Source organism: Phalacrocorax carbo, chromosome Z, assembly GCF_963921805.1.
Source record: "Phalacrocorax carbo chromosome Z, bPhaCar2.1, whole genome shotgun sequence".
In the NCBI taxonomy this organism is placed as follows: Eukaryota; Metazoa; Chordata; class Aves; order Suliformes; family Phalacrocoracidae; genus Phalacrocorax; species Phalacrocorax carbo.
This window is the reverse complement of record NC_087548.1, coordinates 3,538,766-3,558,304: the sequence shown is the minus strand read 5'-3', so window position 1 is coordinate 3,558,304 and position 19,539 is coordinate 3,538,766. Positions and strand designations below refer to the sequence as shown.

Below are 19,539 nucleotides of genomic sequence, written 5' to 3'. Positions count from 1 at the left end.
CAGCTAAAGCCAAAGTCTTGCAATAATAATGAAAATGAGATTTCACTGCAACAGCAAGCATACCTAAATGGTAGTCTAAAGTTAATCCAGATGCAAACGTCGTCCCTCTACCAACTGAAAATTAGCTTTCCACTGGCTCAGTACAACGTGGCTTCCCTGGGCTGCAGAAATAGGCCTAAATAGCAAAATACCCTGGACAAAAGAACTGGAGAAAACTCTCAATTCCAAGATAGTGGATGAGATGCAGAATTCGTTCCAAGAAGCTTCTAAACACCTAAAGACTTGCTGTTTTTCAGAATAGGCAGAGTGCAGCAGGATGAATCATGTGAAACCTGTTCTGGTGAGTGGCCAATACACAGAGTGCTTCACAAGCCTCTGAAGTTACCAGAATGTTCTTTGACAATCAACCAGTCCCAAAATAGTTGGAACATATTAAAACACACAAGTTTCTACTAAAACCAACGAGATTGATCTAAATGCTGCAGGCCACAAAACCTTTTGACAGATGATTTGGCCAGGGTCAAGACAATACCACAACAAAATATTTACTCATCACAAACATCCTTCCTTTACCATTTCAAAGGATCCTTCATAAACCTCTCTCCCCAGTTGAAACTGGAGTCGATGTCTTTTGTGAATATAGGTCTTAAGAGTAAAGACCAGGTTTTCCCTAGAATATTGACTTAGCATATAGCAAAAAACCCCCACTAGTCCTTTTCCTTGGATGGGGGAAAGGGGATTAGTCCATCATGGCATTAGTTCACTGTTCAAATTATTTCCATCTCCAATACTTATTGCACGTAGCTTTGTGTTGTATAAACTCAAAGCCATTTCCAAGTCCAAGCATTATGATAAGCTGCATATAGCAGGAAGCAATTTAATACTACCAAAGAACTACATTTACAACTTGACTTTGCAGGGAGAACAACAAAAGCCTTTCTGAAGGTAACCAGTGGAACAGCTGCTGAGTTTTTAAGACAGCTCCAAAATACCTGTGTATTCCTTCAGAACAGCCCAACATACCTCTTCTGTCTATGCACGCTAATATTAGGTCAAACTGTAGTTGAAAAAGTACATCCAAGTTCCTTAAGCCCTCCAAGTCCTAAAGGTGTTGCTACAAACTACATTATAAAAGGGTACCTTGATTCTGACACTGAGACATTATAGTAATTTCCATATGAGCCAATATGTGAAAGTACTCTTACTAAAATTTCATACTAGCCACTGAAATCACTCTCAGTCTGAGGAGTGAGTTGCTCTCCAGACCACTGCATTCAGTCTCCCTGCCCCAAACACACCTTGAAAGCTTTCAAAACCCCTTCCCATCTCCACTCCCCCAGCCATGTTTTCCTTTCCACGCCTCTTTCAGACTTCTCTCCACCTCCATACCAGTCCAAATTCAAGGAGGCAAATGGCAACTTAACACTCTCTACCTGCCATTTCCAGATGAAACCTGAACCAATTCATCCAGTTTCTATAACCCTTCCTCCTCTGAACACTTTTTCCTTTGGATACTGATTGCTGAGGTACTCACACCTTTAGGACAAGTATTACTGTTTTCAGAACAAAAACTATTTGACAAGCCACCACTTAAATAAAAAAAAAGAGTTAGGATACAAGATTAAACTAAAATTTTAATTATGTGAAAATTTATCTAGAATTGTAACCAAAATGCATTTCTACGCTTTTATGTTATGCACATACATTAAAACTTGTATATCTATCTTCTTATGTGCTGGCATTATCCAGCCACATACTGAGAAGACGATAACCACTTCTTTTTGTATTGCTGGCCCTTTTATTCACAGTCATCAAACAATCATCACTAGACTACTACTGACACTCCTCCATCAGGAGCAACTTTTAACTGGCAGGACACAGCCACCATTAAAAAGTTACTTTTAATCCCCCAAACAAGGGGCAGGTAAAAACAGACACTGAAAATTGCAGGTGCTATATTCAGTCCAAGGTCAGGAACAGTTTCCCCAGCAGAGAGTTTTAAAATAGCTTGTCTTTAGTATACAACAAAATACAAGACAGCCACATGAGTAACCTGCTTAAGCCAAATTTATACCACAGGAAAAAATATTGCTGTGCCATCAGTTAATATAAATACATCATCACATACATTATTTCAGTCCAGACATGTTGAGCAGCAACAAAATGTACAGCATACAGCAGCACTGCACAGCTCAGCAGCCAAAGCAAACATATTCAACAGAAATAGCTTATTTCTCACAAACAGCTATCTCACTGACATTTTTACCTGCAATCTGGGTGTTAACTGCTCTTACAAACAGAAGGCGGCTCAACATTCTCTTGTCCACAGACCACGACACTACACTTATGAAAAAATTTGCTAATTGCCCCCTATTTCACCAGTCCCACCAGTTCCTGGAGAATCCTTCAAGTCATTTCAATAAGATAGCAAAATTCCAGATGTGAACATCCCTAACAGCATCAGATATCGAACCCAATTATTTTATAAAATTATACAAAGTGACATGCCATAAGTTATGGAAGACACACAAACATCCTGTCCGTTCTACAAAAGCAGACTGTTATTGTAGGAACAAAAAAGACACATTGCCTTACTAATGATAAAACATTATAAAGCACAACAGAAGATGAGGGTATTTAACTGACAGAGGTAGATTCATATGCAAATGAGGAAGCAAGCTGAGACATTATCTATTACAACAGTTAACAAAACCACACTGAATCAATTTACAAATTAAACTGAAGTTACAAAAGAGCAGAAACACATTTCAAAACCTCCTAGGAAATGTCACAGAACATCTGCTAGTGATGCTTCCTGGGCACCAAAACCGTGAAGTATTACAATAGGGGAAAACACAGCAAATGTGATGCACTGAGTGCAATGAAACAGGAACAACCTACAAAACCCCTCAAAGTTTAAGATGAGCACTCAGCTGACTGCTGACCTGATCTCTCATATAGCACAGACCCTGTACTTCACCCAACTGCCTCTGTATGAAGAGGCCGCTAACTTATGCCATATTCTTCAAAAAACTCATCCACCCTCATTCAAAGATATCCAGAGAGAGCACTGTTTTGCCTCAGAATTACCTTAAAACTGTTTTGCTCCCATATCTCTAAGTTGTGGGATTCAGCCTTCCAGGCTTTAGTTCTTATCACACCTCTCTGCAAGTGGAGAGTCCTTTCTGTTCAAGGCTTCCCCCTTGTGAAGGCACGTATGCATCCTGATGCTTCTCAAGCTCTTTTCTGACCAACTGAGCTAAGTTAGCTTTCTAAGCCTCTCAGTTCTGTTGTTAACTTTAAAGCAAAAAAAAAGTTTCCCTACAGTCTCTCCATTTTTCAATAGCCTGTAAATATTTTATGAAGTATGGTAGCACACCACCAGAATAGTACGCAGCATGTTAGCACCACTCTTGCAGTTGCCATATAGGGAAGGAAATAACCAGCTCCGTTCCTCCTGCCTCTTCATCTCGTTTACAAGCCCAAGACTGAATTAGCCTTTTTCACCACAGGGTTGTAATTAGGAGATCATGATTTCTCTGTCCGGTAACACTCCCACCCCCAATCCTTTCTGTGTCTGGCTCAGCCTGTGTTACTAAGTGATTAAAACTGCACTTCTCAGTTGGCCACTGCTCATCCTTACTTACCAGCCAGCTAAAAACAAGAGGATTGCACAAAGATGTCAGTAGCAACCACAAAAAGCAACAGTATGCGTGAAGAGTAAAGTGAGAGCAGACTGTTTCAAATATTAGTATTAAAAAAAATAAATCAAACATGCTGTTGACTTTTCATTGAGGCTTTTCTCAATTTTCACAGCTTTCCCCACAAAGTGTTCAGTGTTGCGGACTATTTCTGTGATTCTGGGATTTTCTGGTTTATGTGTTTTTGTTTTCATTGTCTGGGTTGTTTTTTGCTTTGGGTTTTTTTTTTTGAGGGGGAGGAAAGATAGGTGATAATATATGAAAATATCCCACATTGCAGAGCAACTGAGTACCTGCATCTGGAGTTGTTTTCACACATGCACCTCATGCTTTTTCGGGAAGTTATAGAATATATCAGGCATCATAATTATCAAGCAATGCCCACACCTAATTACCTTTATTTCTCTAAAGTAAATCAATATGGGGACAATGGCTGAAATGTAAATATGGGGAGGCCTGGCAGATGGACTAGATCACACTCCCGCAAACCCGCCAAGGCAAGCACCATGTGCTTACAATGATGGAAGCAACCACTCCTTCCCAGTTAGGCTCACTTTGGCCTCCAGTACAGTTAGCTCTTGGGATCCCCCTGTCACTCCAGCAATGCGGATGGGTTCTGCCCCTATATAGTTTGATGGCATTAAGGTGCACTGTGCGCCAGTGTCCACTAAAGCTCTATACTCCTGTGGGTCGGACGTGCCAGGCCATCGGATCCACACAGTCCAGTAAGCCCGGTTATCCCTTTCCTCCACCTGGCTGGAGGCAGGGCCCCTCTAGTCTTGATCATAGTATTCATCACTCACTTCCTGTAAATATGAATCACTAGTGTCTCTATTAAGATCAGAAGGAAAATCAGCGCTTCTACTCCTCTGTCTGTGGAATTGCTTACTGGAAACTGGAGCAGCAGCTCTCCTGGAGAAACCCCTCTGAGTGATTGTTTTCCCTTGAAGCTCACGTACTCATTCCTCTAGGGTCGCGGTAGGTTTTCCATCCCACTTCTTCATGTCCTCTCCATGGTCACGCAGGTAAAACCATAGGGTGCCCTGTCATGTGTATCCCTTCTCTTGAGCAAAGGTATGCTTACTTCTAATGGCTGAGATACTGGTCCATATTGGTGGGGAGCAGGACCTATCTTCTTTGAGTTGCTGGACCTCTTGGGACAGTTTCTCCACAGCAGAGACGAGCGAGGAAGAGATATTTGCTTCATACTCCTGGAGTTTATCAATCAACTCTGCCACTGTTGGTGTCTCATCATCTCTCCAGGACATTACTGCCAATGAGTTTGCATACGAGGATGGTGCGCTCCGTACAAACTTCCGCCACATGGGTCGTGTGCACTGGGCTTCATCTGGATCTTTGGATGACCGATGATCGTCCAGGTCACCATAAATCACCTCAAGCACGGCTAATTCCCTCAGGTACTGGATACCTTTCTCCATGGTCATCCATTTTCCTAGGCGAAATACAATATCTTCTTTGAAGGGGTACCTTTCCCTCACACCTGACAGGAGTCGCCTCCAGAGGCTGAGGGCTTGTGTTCCTTTTCCAATTGCTTTATCAATGCCCCCTTCCCTAGAGAGGGATCCCAGTTGTTTGGCTTCCTTCCCCTCTAATTCCAGACTGCTGGCCCCATTATCCCAGCATCGGAGCAGCCAGGTGACAATGTGCTCACATGAACGATGGCCAAAATCTTTTTGTATATCCCGCAACTCACTCAAGGATAGGGATCGGGTAGTTTCTGTTTCTTGTACATGTTCTTCCTCTTCCTTCTTCTCTGACGGAAAACCAGCGGGAGACAGGCACCATCCGATGATGATCATCAAGTCACGTTTATTGGCAATTAGCAAATATCTTTTATACCGTTCGTAAATTAGCTCATACATATTGCAAAAGCACAGCTCATCATTGGCTGGGAGGTAAATGCCAACTCCTCCCATGCTTATCTCTTGTGTTCAGCCTTGCAATTAGCAGTTACTTGTTTCTCACACTCCTTTACTGGTCAACAACAGCTGGGCCCAAGGTCGCTCCGACCCTGAGCCTGTCCTTCTACTTCAATGCCCGCTTTCTGCTAGCCGTTCCCGGGCTAGAGTTTCCCACACTTCTCTTCTTGTGATGGCCCTGGTTCTTCATCATCCCGTTCTAAACGAGTTGATTTTCTCTTCCAAGATTTCTTCTTGAGTATAGGGGCAACTGATACTGGCACGGGTTGGTCCAATGATTTAGTTGCAACGCTTGTCACCGGGGTTGGAGTAGCTGCAGTGTCTGTCATGGGGGGTTTGAGTGGCCGCAGTGCTTTTTGCTTTCCTTGTCTTTGTCTTTTTAGATCCAGAGATCTTCTCTTTCCCTTGGGAGTACTGAATAAACAGGGCTCGATAGGCACGGGCCAGGCCCCAGCACATTGCAGTGATTTGTATCTCTCTGGAATTGCCAGGGCGACAACATACTTCCTCCGAATCTTCTACTAATTTTTCAGGATTCTGCACTTGTTCAGGGGTGAAGTCCCACAACACTGGGGGTGCTCACCATTTTAGGCATTTGCCCATGCTATCCCACATGCCCTGCCACTTGTAACTACCAAGCCTTGGGGCAGATCTCTGGATGATATTCTTAAATTGCTTATTAACCTTAGACAGAACTGACACCGTCTGCCAAAGCAATACCAGAATATATATCTTAACTACCCAAGGATGTTCAAGATACTGAAAAGTTGTTGTAATGAAGGAGGAGACATTATATAAGATGGTAGCTAAGGTGCCATTCTGTATTTCCTCCATAAAAAAACCTCTCAGAGGAGGAGGTATAATTGCTAATTGTCTCCATGAGGTGGTAGCCGAAGTACAGTAACAGCTTCCATGCAAGACCTAAATAACCAATAACGGTCAAGGCCAGTGCTTTCATAACAAATCTCCTAGGCAAAACATCTCTAATCACTGCAGAGCACAGCAAACTACAGAAACCAACAGCAATTTTTAACATATACTTTACAGTCAGCATCGTAGAGACTGGACAAACTAATATTAAGAACAGATGAATCAATGCTGTGACCAGCAAGTGTTATTATCTCAAACCCTTCGAGCCCCACGTTGGGCGCCAAAAATGGACTGTCATGGTTCAGCCTCAGCTGGCAACTGAACACCACGCAGCCGCTCACTCACTGCCCCCACCCCTGTGGGATGGGGAAGAGAATTGGACAAGCAAAATAACTTGTGGGTTGAGATAAGCACAGTTTAATAATTACAATAAAATAATAATTATAATAATGATTATGAACATAATAACAATGTTGTTATAATAAAATGGAAAAGGAAGAAAAAAAGAAAAAAACCCACAGAAACACAAATGATACAGCCGCTCAGCACCTGCTGACCGACACTGCCCGGCCCCGAGCTGCGATTGCTCCCTCACCCCCCCGGCCAGCTCCTCCCAGTTAACATACTGGGCATGACGTTACATGATATGGAATATTCTTTTGGCCAGTTTGAATCCACTGTCTTAGCTGTGCCCCCTCCCCTCCTGGCTTCTTGTGCACCTGGCAGAGCATGGGAAGCTAGAAAAGTCCTTGACTAGTATAAGCGCTACCCAGCAACAGCCCAAAACATCTGTGTGTTATCTCAACATTATTTTCATGCTAAGTTCAAAGCAGAGCACTATGCCAGCTGCAGTGAAGAAAAATTAACTCTGTCCCAGCTAAAACCATGACACACCCCCAGGTCCTTTTCCTCCAGGCAGCTCTCCAGCCACTCCTCCCCAAGCCTGTAGCGTTGCATGGGGTTGTTGTGACTGAAGTGCAGGACCCGGTACTTGGCCTTGTTGAGTCTCATACCGTTGGCTCCGGCCCAATGATCCGGCCTGTCCAGGTCCCTCTATAGAGCCTTCCTGCCCTCCAGCGGAACGACACTTCCACCCAGCTTGGTGTCATCTGCAAACTTACTGAGGGTGCACTCAATCCCCTCATCCAGATCATCAATGAAGATATTGAACAGGACCCGCCCCAACACTGAACCCTGGGGAACACCACTCGTGACAGGCCGCCAACTGGATTTGACTCTGTAGGGGAATAGACAGGGATCGGCGACCGGAAGATCACGGGATGTGACGGAAAGATAGACTCCTCCCCATAGGAGTGGCAGGAACAGGAAGCGCAAGAGCTATATAAGCGTGTGATGCAGCTAAATAAACGGACATTTTGTATCCATCATATTGATGTCTGTGCATCACTGTCCCCAGGGTGGGTAGAGCCCTGTGTCCCAGAGGTATGCGGCCCAAGATAAGTTCTCCCGTAGAAGCGTACAGCTACAGACTCCATTCACTACTACTCTCTGGGCTCGGCCGTCCAGCCAGTTTTTAACCCAGCGCAGAGTGCACTTGTCCAAGCCGTGAGCAGCCAGATGTTTGAAGGGGAGAACCTTAAACACAGAGGAGATACCAGCTGAAAGATTCACGTAGCAATCTCTGATAATACTAACATGTTAAGAGAGGAAAAGGAGCTTGTATGTTGCCCTTTTAATAAGACCAACTTGGTACATAATGCAGCATTTTTCTCATGTATTCTAATTTTAATAATTCTAATTTTAATATTTTAGGCAAAGCATAGTAACAAAAACTAATACTGCTTAACTAGAACCTCAAGATTGAGAGGCCTGTAGAGATCATTATCATCGTTGCTCATTATTGTGGGTAGACAACATAATAGCAAATAATAAGCTTCTTGGGAAAAAAAGGTAGGATCAACAGCAATTTAAATTTAAATGTTAAGGTATTATTAAATTCAGCCTCATATTTTTGCATTCCTACAGAAGATGAAACAATTTGAAAAAACTCTCCAGTTGGAAGTACTTACACTGCTCTGAAATCCCTTTTTAAGAGACTGCATGTAAGATGTAAAGGTATATAATTACAAACTGCTGGTTATGGTTGAGAGCGGGTTAATTCTATTCACTGTAGTGTCTGTGGTGGTCAGGGACCTTTCCAGCTTCCCATGCTCTGCCAGGTGGCTAGGAGGCTGGGAGGGGCAGGGCCACAGCCAGGGCAGTTGACCCCGACTGGCCAATGGGATGTTCATTCCATACCATGTGACACCATGACCAGTATATTAATGGGGGCAGTTGTGCTTCAGGGACTGGTGATGTTGGGTTGGTGGGTGGTGAGGGGTTGTGTTATGTGTGGGTTGTTTTGATGGTTTGTTCCTATCCCCCTGGGTTTTGCACCTCTCATTGTTTTCCTTTCCATTGCATTTTTGTTGTTTTATTTTAATTATTAAACTGTTTTTATCTCAACCCATGAGTGTTACCCTTCTGATTCTCTTCATTGTCCCACTGGTGGGGGAGTGAGTGAGCAGCTGTGTGGGGCTGAGTTGCTGGCTAAACCATGACAGAGGGACTGCTTCTTATCACCTGGGAATGTATCCCCTCATCCATCATTGTTATCTGAAACGGATAACAGCGAGGAGGAGGGAGCAATAAGTGCTTTTATTCCTCTTACAGCACGGACCAGGAGCAGAACAGAGAAAGCTCCACAACTCCTGGCTCCATTACGAGAGGTAACGGGGGCAGGAGGACCGGCTAGAGTAAAAGTACCCTTTTCCACTACTGATTTAGATGCCTGGGAAGAGGTAGCTAGGGGATGCTGGGATGACCCCTCTCGAGTGGCAAAATGATTTGAATAATAATTTTAAAAACCCAGGACCCTGAGTGGACAGATGTAGATTTGATTTTGGGGGAAGTGACAGAAACAGAAAAACAATTAGTTTTAAAAACTGCACAAACTCACGTGCAGGCCCAAATTACCGGGGGAACCTTACAAGGGAATGTGGACAATTACATTCCCCTGACTGACCCACGTTGGGACCCCAATGATGGGCGTGATTATAGATTATTAAAAAGATACCAAGATTGGATAAAATTGGGATTAGAAAATGCAATTCCAAAAGCTGTAAATTGGTCAGCATTATGTGCTGTCAAACAGGGGCAGAAAGAGACCCCTAGTGAATTTCTGGATCAATTGAGAAATGCCATGTGAAAATACACTACCCTGGATCCCTCCTCGGATGTGGGACAAGAACAACTTGTTTCTCTATTTTTGGGGCAATCATCTACAGATATAAGAAAGAAGCTACAGAAGTTAAAAGAACAAGAAAAAAGAGACTTAGAGAATTGCATGAGGAGGCATGGAGAGTTTAGAGGGATTGGGAGAACGTGGATAGAGGAAAACTGATGAAAGTGATGGCAACAGCTACGGTGGCAGCCTTGGAACAGAGAGGAATGGTGAACAGAGAGGAATGGTAAACAGAGGAGGATTTAGAGGATGAGGAAGGGGAAGGCCCTTTGGAAATAGAGGGGGACTGGGAAAGAATCAGTGTGCGTATTGTCGGGAGGAAGGACATTGGAAAAAAAGAAGTTAGAAGTCAGGAGACTGAAAGGGAATAGGACCAATTAATAACTTTTGATAGTACAGGCTATTAACAGAATGTGAATCAGAATATAATACCCCCATATTACTGGTAAAAAAGCCAGATGGAACTTAGTGGGTAGTACAAGATTTAAGAGAAGTGAACAAGATTATTGAAGACCTACACCCTGTGGTAGCTAATCCTTATACCTTACTTACTAAATTATGGGATAATCAAGTATGGTTTACAGTATTAGATTTAAAAAACGCATTCTTCTGTTTGCCTTTAGCCAAAGAAAGTAAAAATTTATTTGCATTTGAATCGGAAAGCCCTACCACTGGCAGGAAAACCCAGTTTACCTGGACAGTGTTACCCCAAGGTTTTAAAAACAGTCCAACAATCTTTGGAAATCTATTAGGATGAGAACTTCAAACGTGGGATCCTCCCTCCAGGGAAGGAGTCCTTTTACAGTATGTGGACGACTTATTAATAGCAACTGAAACAAAACCTGACTGTATACAATGGACTATCAATTTGTTGAACTTTTGGGGACTAAATGGGTATCGAGCCTCTCAACAGAAAGCTCAGATGGTGTGGCAACAAGTAACCTACCTTGGATATGAATTATCTGGAGGACAACGGGAATTAGGAACAGAACGAAAAGAAGCCATCTGCAGAACCCCCCTCCCTCAGACGGTAAAAGAACTCAGGACCTTTTTGGGAATGACAGGTTGGTGCCGGTTATGGATTTATAATTATGGAATAATAGTAAAACCTTTGTATGAACTTTTGAAAAACAACCCCACTCGATTGGTCTGGTCCAAAGAAGCTCAAAATGCATTCAAGACACTTAAAAGGACCTAATGAAGGCCCCGGCCCTGGGCCTACCTGATGTGACTAAACCTTCTGGCTGTTTTCCCATGAAAGACAAGGTATAGCTCTGGGAGTCCTAGTTCAGCGGCTAGGACCCTACAGAAGAGCTGTGGCCTGTTTTTCTAAACAGCTTGACAAAGTAAGCAAGGGGCGGCCAGGGTGCCTGTGAGCTGTGGCGGCTGTGGTCCCGAATATTCAGGAAGCCTGGAAATTCACCTCAGGCCAAAAGATCGCAGTACTGGTTTCACACACAGCATCACCTGTGTTGTAACAGAAAGGGAATCACTGGCTTTCCCCATCCCGATTTCTACAGTACCAGGCCATTTCAATTGAACCAGACAATACTAATAATGAAGTAACTAATGTTACGAACACAGCTTCTTTCCTCAGTGGGGTGACATCTGAGTCATTTACACACGATTGCTTAGAGACCATAGAGACTGTATAGTCTAGCAGATCATATTCGAAAGAACCACCTCTGGAAGATGCACAAGATTCCTGGTTCACAGACGGAAGCAGCTTTGTCCAACACGGTACTCAAAAGGCCGGATACACGGTGACAACAGCGAACAAAATAATCAAATCTCAATCACTACCTGCTGGAACATCAGCTCAAAAGGCTGAAATTATTGCCCTAATGAGGGCCCTGGAGCTGGCAAAAGGGAAAAAGATAAATATATGGACAGATTCCAAAAACGCCTTTGGAGTTGTCCATGCTCATGGAGCAATTTGGAAAGAACGAGGGCTACTAACTGCACAAGAAAGGCAGATTAAGCATGCAGAGGAAATTCTGCGCTTATTAGAAGCAGTCCGATTGCCAACCAAAGTTGCCATCATGCACTGTTGAGGACACCCAAAGGGTAACACTGAACAGGAGAAAGGTAATAGATTGGCTGACTATGAGGCTAAGCAGGCAGTGGAGAGAATGCAAGAGATTTTAGCCTTAATTCCAGATAATAAAAGTAAGAGCCTAGGTGAGCAAGAAAATATTGAATATTCTATGGCCGACAAATAATTAATAGAAGAAATGGGAGGGTGGGTTCCCTCCAGGGGATGGACCCATTCGAGTGACATCCAAATTATAATTCCTGCCAAACAGAAATGGGGAATTGTTAAAGAAGAATGTAATAACAGAACACATTGGGGGGCAGACTCCCTGTATAACTTTTAAAATCAGAAATTAATAGGGAGAAATGTATATACTACACTCCAGCAGGTGACTCAGCAATGTGAAATATCACAGAACCACAGGTTGGAAGGAACCTCAGGGCTCATCTAGTCCAACCTTAATTCAAAATATGTTTGAAAAATAATCCTAATACAGGTAACTGGGTACAATTGGGGAATATTGGGAAAGGAAATATACCGGGGGACAATTGGAAAATTGATTTCTTGGAACTTCCAAGAAAAGGGGGGTATAGATACCTATTGGTACTCACAGACACCTTTTCCGGATGGCCAGAAGCATTTTCTTGTAGAACAAATAAAGCGAGGGAGGTTACTAAGGTACTATTAAATGAAATAATACCCCAATTTGGGGTACCTATGGTAATTTCATCAGATGGGGGCACACACATTTTTGTGCAGAAGTAGCACAGCAAGTCAGCAAGCTACTGGGAATCAATTGGCAATTACATACACCTTACAGACCACAAGCCAATGGACAAGTAGAAAAAATGAATCCCATGATAAAACAACAAATAGCAAAGATATGCCAGGAAGCAAGCCTCTATTGGTACCAAGCGCTACCTATTGCACTACTCCGAATACACATAAAACCTAGGGCTAAAGAAAATTTGAGCCCTTTTGAGATACTATATGGAAGACCATATCAGGCTAAGTACCAATGGGAGGAGCTGAACCAGTTGGGAGATCATTACTTACAAAATTATGTTATATCCTTAGGAAAACAATTGGAAAAGATTAATAAAAGTGTTTTTGGAACCAGGGCCAAAGGGTTAGATCATCCGATCCACCCATTTAGCCCTGGAGATTGGGTTTATGTTAAGAATTTTTCAGGTAATCTGCTGAGAGAAAAGTGGAATGGACCTTACCAGGTGTTGCTGACCACCTTCACTGCAATCAAGATTCAAGACTATAAAGAATTTGCAGGCGGAGGTGTCATCCCTTAGTAAAGTTGTGTTGCAAAATCAAATGGCATTAGATTTATTGACTGCCAAAGAAGGGGGCGTATGCATGATCATTAGTACCAGCTGCTGTGCATATATCCATAAAGATAAGCAGATAGAAGCAGATCTGAATGCACTTTGGGAAAAAACACAACTATTCCATGATGTATCTCTAGATGACACTTCTTTAGGGTTTCAAGATTTGTGGGATAAATTGACTTCTTGGCTTCCTCATCTAAGATGGTTAAAACAATTATTCATTGGCTTGGTTACGCTAATGGTTTTAGGAATGCTTGTTTGTGTGTCTCAGATGTTTTCTCTGGTGTTGTCGAAATTCAGCTGAGACATACGGTGATTGGAAAAGAAATAAGATTAGAAGTTTCCAAGTGGAAACAGGTACAAACTAGTATATCAACAAACTGTGAGCTATAATTGATTTGTGAGCTTTCATGGGATAGTTATTAAACAAATTGTAATTCTTCCACAAAACACAACCTTCAGTGTAAAGGCTTGGAAGGAAAACCCCCTGAGCTCTCTCCCTGGAAAGAGCATTAAATTAACACAGAGGATGTTTAAACATCAGCGTTAAATTTCAATTAATGCTGGCATTGCCTTTTCGAGTATGCTCATTTCTCTCCTCACTAGAGCTTGGGAACAGAGCAGATCCTTTCCTCGTTCCCTCATACACACAACCCAGGTCCTACCATACATCGTTAGCATCCTGACAATGAGTTTTAATGCTTTTGAAACTATTTTGAAAAGTACACCAGCTTGAGGTGCAGTCCTAGGCTGCTTTTGAGACTGAAAAGGCAGTAATAAGAGTTTTGGTAGACATGAAGATCTTCAAAAGATCTTCTTGACCTCTTCCTGTCATTTTAATGTTTCCAAAATTACAATCCTGCTCCCTTGTTGCAAAAATTGAAAGAACACAAGTAGACGAGGCTAGAGAATTCGGTTAAAAAAGCGTTAAATGTCAGAAAGATAACCCAACCACAAAACCCCCACCAAACAGAAAAGATCTAACTTATGTTTGAACAAACTACTATCTGTTCAAATCAAGTCCTAGCTCCACACACTGCTTTCCTATTTATGAAACTTTCAGAATCCAGAAGATTGTTCCATGCTGCAACATCTAAGGCAGCAGTAAATATAGATTATGAAGAAATAAAGCACAATTGATTTTCATTGCATCTGATACCATATCTTCATAAGTGATCTGGATACCGGCATCAAGTGTAGCCTGATGGAGTTTGCTGATTATACCAAATTGAGTGGGTAAGTAGACACTCCAGAAGGGAGAGCTGCTCTGCAGGGAGATCTGGATAGGCTGGAAGTGTGGGCCAGCAAGAACCTTATGAAGTTCAACAAGGACAAGTGTAAGGTCTTGCACCTGGGAAAACATAATCTGGGAGTGCAGCACAGACTGGGATCCACCTGGCTGGAGAGCAGCTCTGTGGAAAGGGACCTGGGGGTCCTGGTGGACAGGAAGCTCAACATGAGCGAACAGTGTGCTGCTGCAGCCAAGAAGGCCAACAGGATGCTGGGTTGCATCAAAAAGGGCATCACCAGAAGAGAGAAAGAAGTCATTATCCCACTCTACTCAGCGCTTGTCAGGCCACACCTGGAGTACTGTGTACAGTTCTGGTCCCCAATGTACAAAAAGGATGTGGACAGGCTGGAAGGGGTCCAGAGAAGGGCCACTTAAATCATGTGTGAGAAAAAAACACAACAAAACAAAAACCCCTTGTCATGGTTCAGCCTCAGCTGGCAACTGAACACCATGCAGCCGCTCACTCACCCCCCCCACCCCTGTGGGATGGGGAAGAGAATCGGACGAGCAAAAGAACTTGTGGGTTGAGATAAGCACAGTTTAATGATTACAATAAAATGATGATGATAAATGACTATGATAATGACAATAATGTTAATATAATAAAATGGAAAAGGAAGGAAAGGGAAAACAGGAAAAAAAAACCGCAGAAACACGAACGATACAACCGCTCACCACCCGCCGACCGACGCTGCCCGTCCCCGAGCCACGATTGCCACCTCCCTCCCCCGGCCAGCCCCTCCCAGCTAGCATACTGGGCATGACGTTACATGATATGGAATATCCCTTTGGTCAGTTTGAATCAGCTCTCTTAGCTGTGCCCCCTCCCCTCCCGGCTTCTTGTGCACCCAGCAGAGCATGGGAGGCTAGACATGTCCTTGACTAGTATAAGCGCTACCCAGCAACAGCCTAAACATCTGTGTGTTATCTCAACAGGTTTTTTTTTCCCATGCTAATTTCAAAGCACAGCACTATACCAGCTAGAGTGAAGAAAATTAACTCTATCCCAGCTGAAACCATGACAATATCCACCCCTTATTCCGTATCATTGACATCATGCTCAGGTCCCATACTATTCAGTACAAATTCAATAATCCCTATCCATCTTTTCATCCTTTAACAATATATATATATCTATACAGATTTTCATTTATCATTCCACTAGTCTATGGAACACCCCTGTAGAATGCCTGTGAAATGTCCATTGCGTTCATTTAGTCCATGACTTTGGATTTCATCTCTTGTAAGGGTCCTTCAGAGAGGCGGTGTGCGTGGGGTCAGATTGTTGCATGTCAGTCCTTGTTCCATCACCGCTGCACTGGTAGTTCTTGTTCTCTCACTGCTGCACTTTGCTCGGTTCCATTGAAAGTTCATTTGATATTATTATTAATTGGGAGATTCCCACCATGATAACATTCCATTGATGCAACCATAGTAGTGATGACATACAACATCATATAGCAATTAACAGCATATTATTCAGTTCATTGGCTGTTTTCACCCAAAATTAAATCCCCCTGAGGTATACACCGGACTCCTCCATCCTCCCGCATCACCCACCAAGTGCACCCAGGTCCTCGAGCAAACGCAATCCCACGAGTGGGTTTGCCTCTGCTGGAAGCAGGAATAACCCAGACTCTTTTGCCCAGCATATTTTTTATGTGCACTACAGGGACTCTATCCCCTTCCACAGTACGTAAGGATTCTGATTGGGCAGGGCCAGCTCGCCTGGCAGATCCCCTTGTGTTGACTAACCACGTGGCTTTTGCTAAATGTGTATCCCAGTGTTTAAATGTTCCACCCCCCCATTGCTCTCAGTGTAGTTTTTAACAGTCCATTGTACCGTTCAATTTTCCCAGAGGCTGGTGCGTGATAGGGGATGTGATACACCCACTCAATGCCATGCTCTTTGGCCCAGGTGTCTATGAGGTTATTTCGGAAATGAGTCCCATTGTCTGACTCAATTCTCTCTGGGGTGCCATGTCGCCACAGCACTTGTTTCTCAAGACCCAGGATAGTGTTCCGGGCAGTGGCGTGGGGGACAGGATATGTTTCCAGCCAGCCAGCGGTTGCTTCCACCATTGTAAGCACATGGCGCTTGCCTTGGCGGGTCTGTGGGGGTGTGATATAGTCAATCTGCCAGGCCTCCCCATATTTATATTTCAGCCATCGCCCCCCACACCACAGAGGCTTTACCCGCTTCGCTTGCTTGATTGCAGCACGTTTCACATTCGTGGATAACCTGCGCAATAACGTCCATGGTCAAGTCCACCCCTCGATCACGAGCCCACCTGTATGTTGCATCTCTCCCTTGATGGCCTGAGGTGCCATGGGCCCACCGAGCTAGAAATAGTTCACCCTTATGCTGCCAGTCCAGATCCACCTCAGCCACTTCAATCTTGGCAGCCTGATCTACCTGCTGGTTGTTCCGATGTTCTTCAGTGGCCCGACTCCTGGGGACGTGAGCATCCACATAATGTACTTTCACAACCAGGTTCGCTACCCAGGCAGCAATATCTTGCCACAGTGCGGCAGCCCAGATGGGTTTGCCTCTGCGCTGCCAGTTGCTTTGCTTCCACTGCTGCAGCCAGCCCCACAGGGCATTTACCACCATCCAGGAATCAGTACAGAGATAGAGCACTGGCCACTTTTCCCGTTCTATAATGTCTAAGGCCAGCTGGATGGCCTTTACCTCTGCAAACTGGCTCGATTCACCTTCTCCTTCAGCAGTTTCTGCTACTTGTCGTGTCGGACTCCATACAGCAGCCTTCCATCTCCGGTGCTTTCCCACAAGGCGACAGGACCCATCAGGGAACAGGGCATATTGTTTCTCCTTTTCTGGCAGCGTGTTATACAGTGGGGCTTCTTCAGCATGTGTCACCTCCTCCTCTGGTGATATTCCAAAGTCTTTGCCTTCTGGCCAGTCCATAATCACTTCCAAGATTCCTGGGCGACTGGGGTTTCCTACTCGAGCCCGCTGGGTGATCAGTGCAACCCATTTACTCCACGTAGCATCAGTTGCATGGTGTGTGGAGGGGACGTTCCCTCTGAACATCCAGCCCAGCACTGGCAGTCGGGGTGCCAGGAGCAACTGTGCCTCAGTACCAACCACTTCTGAAGCAGCTCGGACCCCTTCATATGCTGCCAATATCTCTTTTTCAGTTGGAGTATAGCGGGCTTCGGACCCTCTGTATCCCCGACTCCAAAACCCTAGGGGTTGACCTTGGGTCTCCCCTGGTGCTTTCTGCCAGAGGCTCCAGGTAGGGCCATTCTCTGCGGCTGCAGTGTAGAGCACATTTTTTATATCTTGTCCTGCCCGGACTGGCCCAAGAGCTACTGCATGAACTATTTCTCGTTTAATCTGTTCAAAGGCTTGTTGTTGTTCAGGGCCCCATTTGAAATCATTCTTTTTCCGGGTCACTTGATAGAGAGGGCTTACGATCAGACTGTAGTGTGGAATATGCATTCTCCAAAAACCCACAACGCCCAAGAAAGCTTGTGTTTCCTTTTTGCTGGTTGGTGGAGACATGGCTGTTATTTTGTTGATCACATCCATGGGGATCTGACGACGACCATCTTGCCATTTTATTCCCAAGAACTGGATTTCTCGTGCAGGTCCCTTAACTTTACTTTGTTTTAAGGCGAAACCAGCTTTCAGGAGGATTTGAACTATTTCCTTTCCTTTCTCAAAAACTTCTTCTGCTGCATTGCCCCACACAATGATGTCATCAATGTATTGTAGGTATTCTGGAGCTCCACCTTGTTCCAAAGCATTATGCATCAGTCCATGGCAAATGGTAGGGCTGTGTTTCCACCCCTGGGGCAGTCGATTCCAGGTGTACTGGACCCCCCTCCAAGTAAAAGCAAACTGTGGCCTGCACTCTGCTGCCAGAGGGATTGAGAAGAATGCATTAGCGATATCCATTGTGGCATACCACTTGGCTGCCTTGGACTCCAGTTCATATTGAAGTTCTAGCATGTCTGGCACAGCAGCACTCAACGGTGGAGTGACTTCGTTCAGGCCACGGTAGTCTACTGTTAGCCTCCGCTCTCCATTAGACTTCCGGACTGGCCATATGGGACTGTTAAAGGGTGAGTGGGTTTTACTGATGACTCCTTGGCTCTCCAGTCAACGAATGAGCCCATGGATGGGGATCAGAGAGTCTCTGTTGGTGCGATACTGCCGCCGGTGCACTGTTGTGGTGGCGATCGGCACCTGTTGTTCTTTGACCTTCAGCAACCCTACAACAGAAGGGTACTTTGAGAGACCGGGCAAGGTAGACAGCTGTTTAATTTCCTCCATCTCCAAGGCAGCTACACCAAATGCCCACTTGTAACCTTTTGGGTCCTTGAAATACCCTCTCCTGAGGTAGTCTATGCCAAGGATGCACGGAGCCTCTGGGCCAGTCACAATAGGGTGCTTTTGCCACTCATTCCCGGTTAGGCTCACTTCAGCCTCCAATACAGTTAGCTCTTGGGATCCCCCTGTCACTCCATCAATGCGGATGGGTTCTGCCCCTATATAGTATGATGGCATTAAGGTACACTGTGCACCGGTGTCCACTAAAGCTCTATATTCCTGTGGGTCAGATGTGCCAGGCCATCGGATCCACACAGTCCAGTAAACCCGGTTATCCCTTTCCTCCACCCGGCTGGAGGCAGGGCCCCCCTAGTCCTGATCATAGTATTCATCACTCACTTCCGGTAGATATGTATCACGGGTGTCTCTGTTAAGATCAGTCAGGACATCAGCACTTCTGCTCCTCTGTCTGTGGAATTGCTTACTGGAAACTGGAGCAGCAGCTCTCCTGGAGAAACTCCCCTGAGTAACTGTTCTCCCTTGCAGCTCACGTACCCGTGCCTCTAAGGCTGAGGTAGGTTTGCCATCCCACTTCTTCATGTCCTCTCCGTGATCACACAGGTAAAACCATAGGGTGCCCCGTCGTGTGTACCCCTTCTCTTGAGCCAAGGGACGATTACTCCTAATGGCTGAGATACTGGTCCGTACTGGTGGGGAGTAGGACATATCTTCTTTGAGTTGCTTGAACTCTCGGGACAGTTTCTCAACAGCAGAGACTAGCGAGGAAGAGAGATTCGCTTCATATTCCCGGAGTCTAT

General features: G+C 44.5%; 1 protein-coding gene across 1 annotated transcript in view; it reads right to left on the bottom strand.

Annotated features, from left to right (window-relative positions):
* DYM (dymeclin) overlaps positions 1 to 19,539 on the bottom strand; it is a 152,094-nt gene that overhangs the window by 57,326 nt on the left and 75,229 nt on the right. The gene's annotated exons all lie outside the window — the stretch shown is intronic.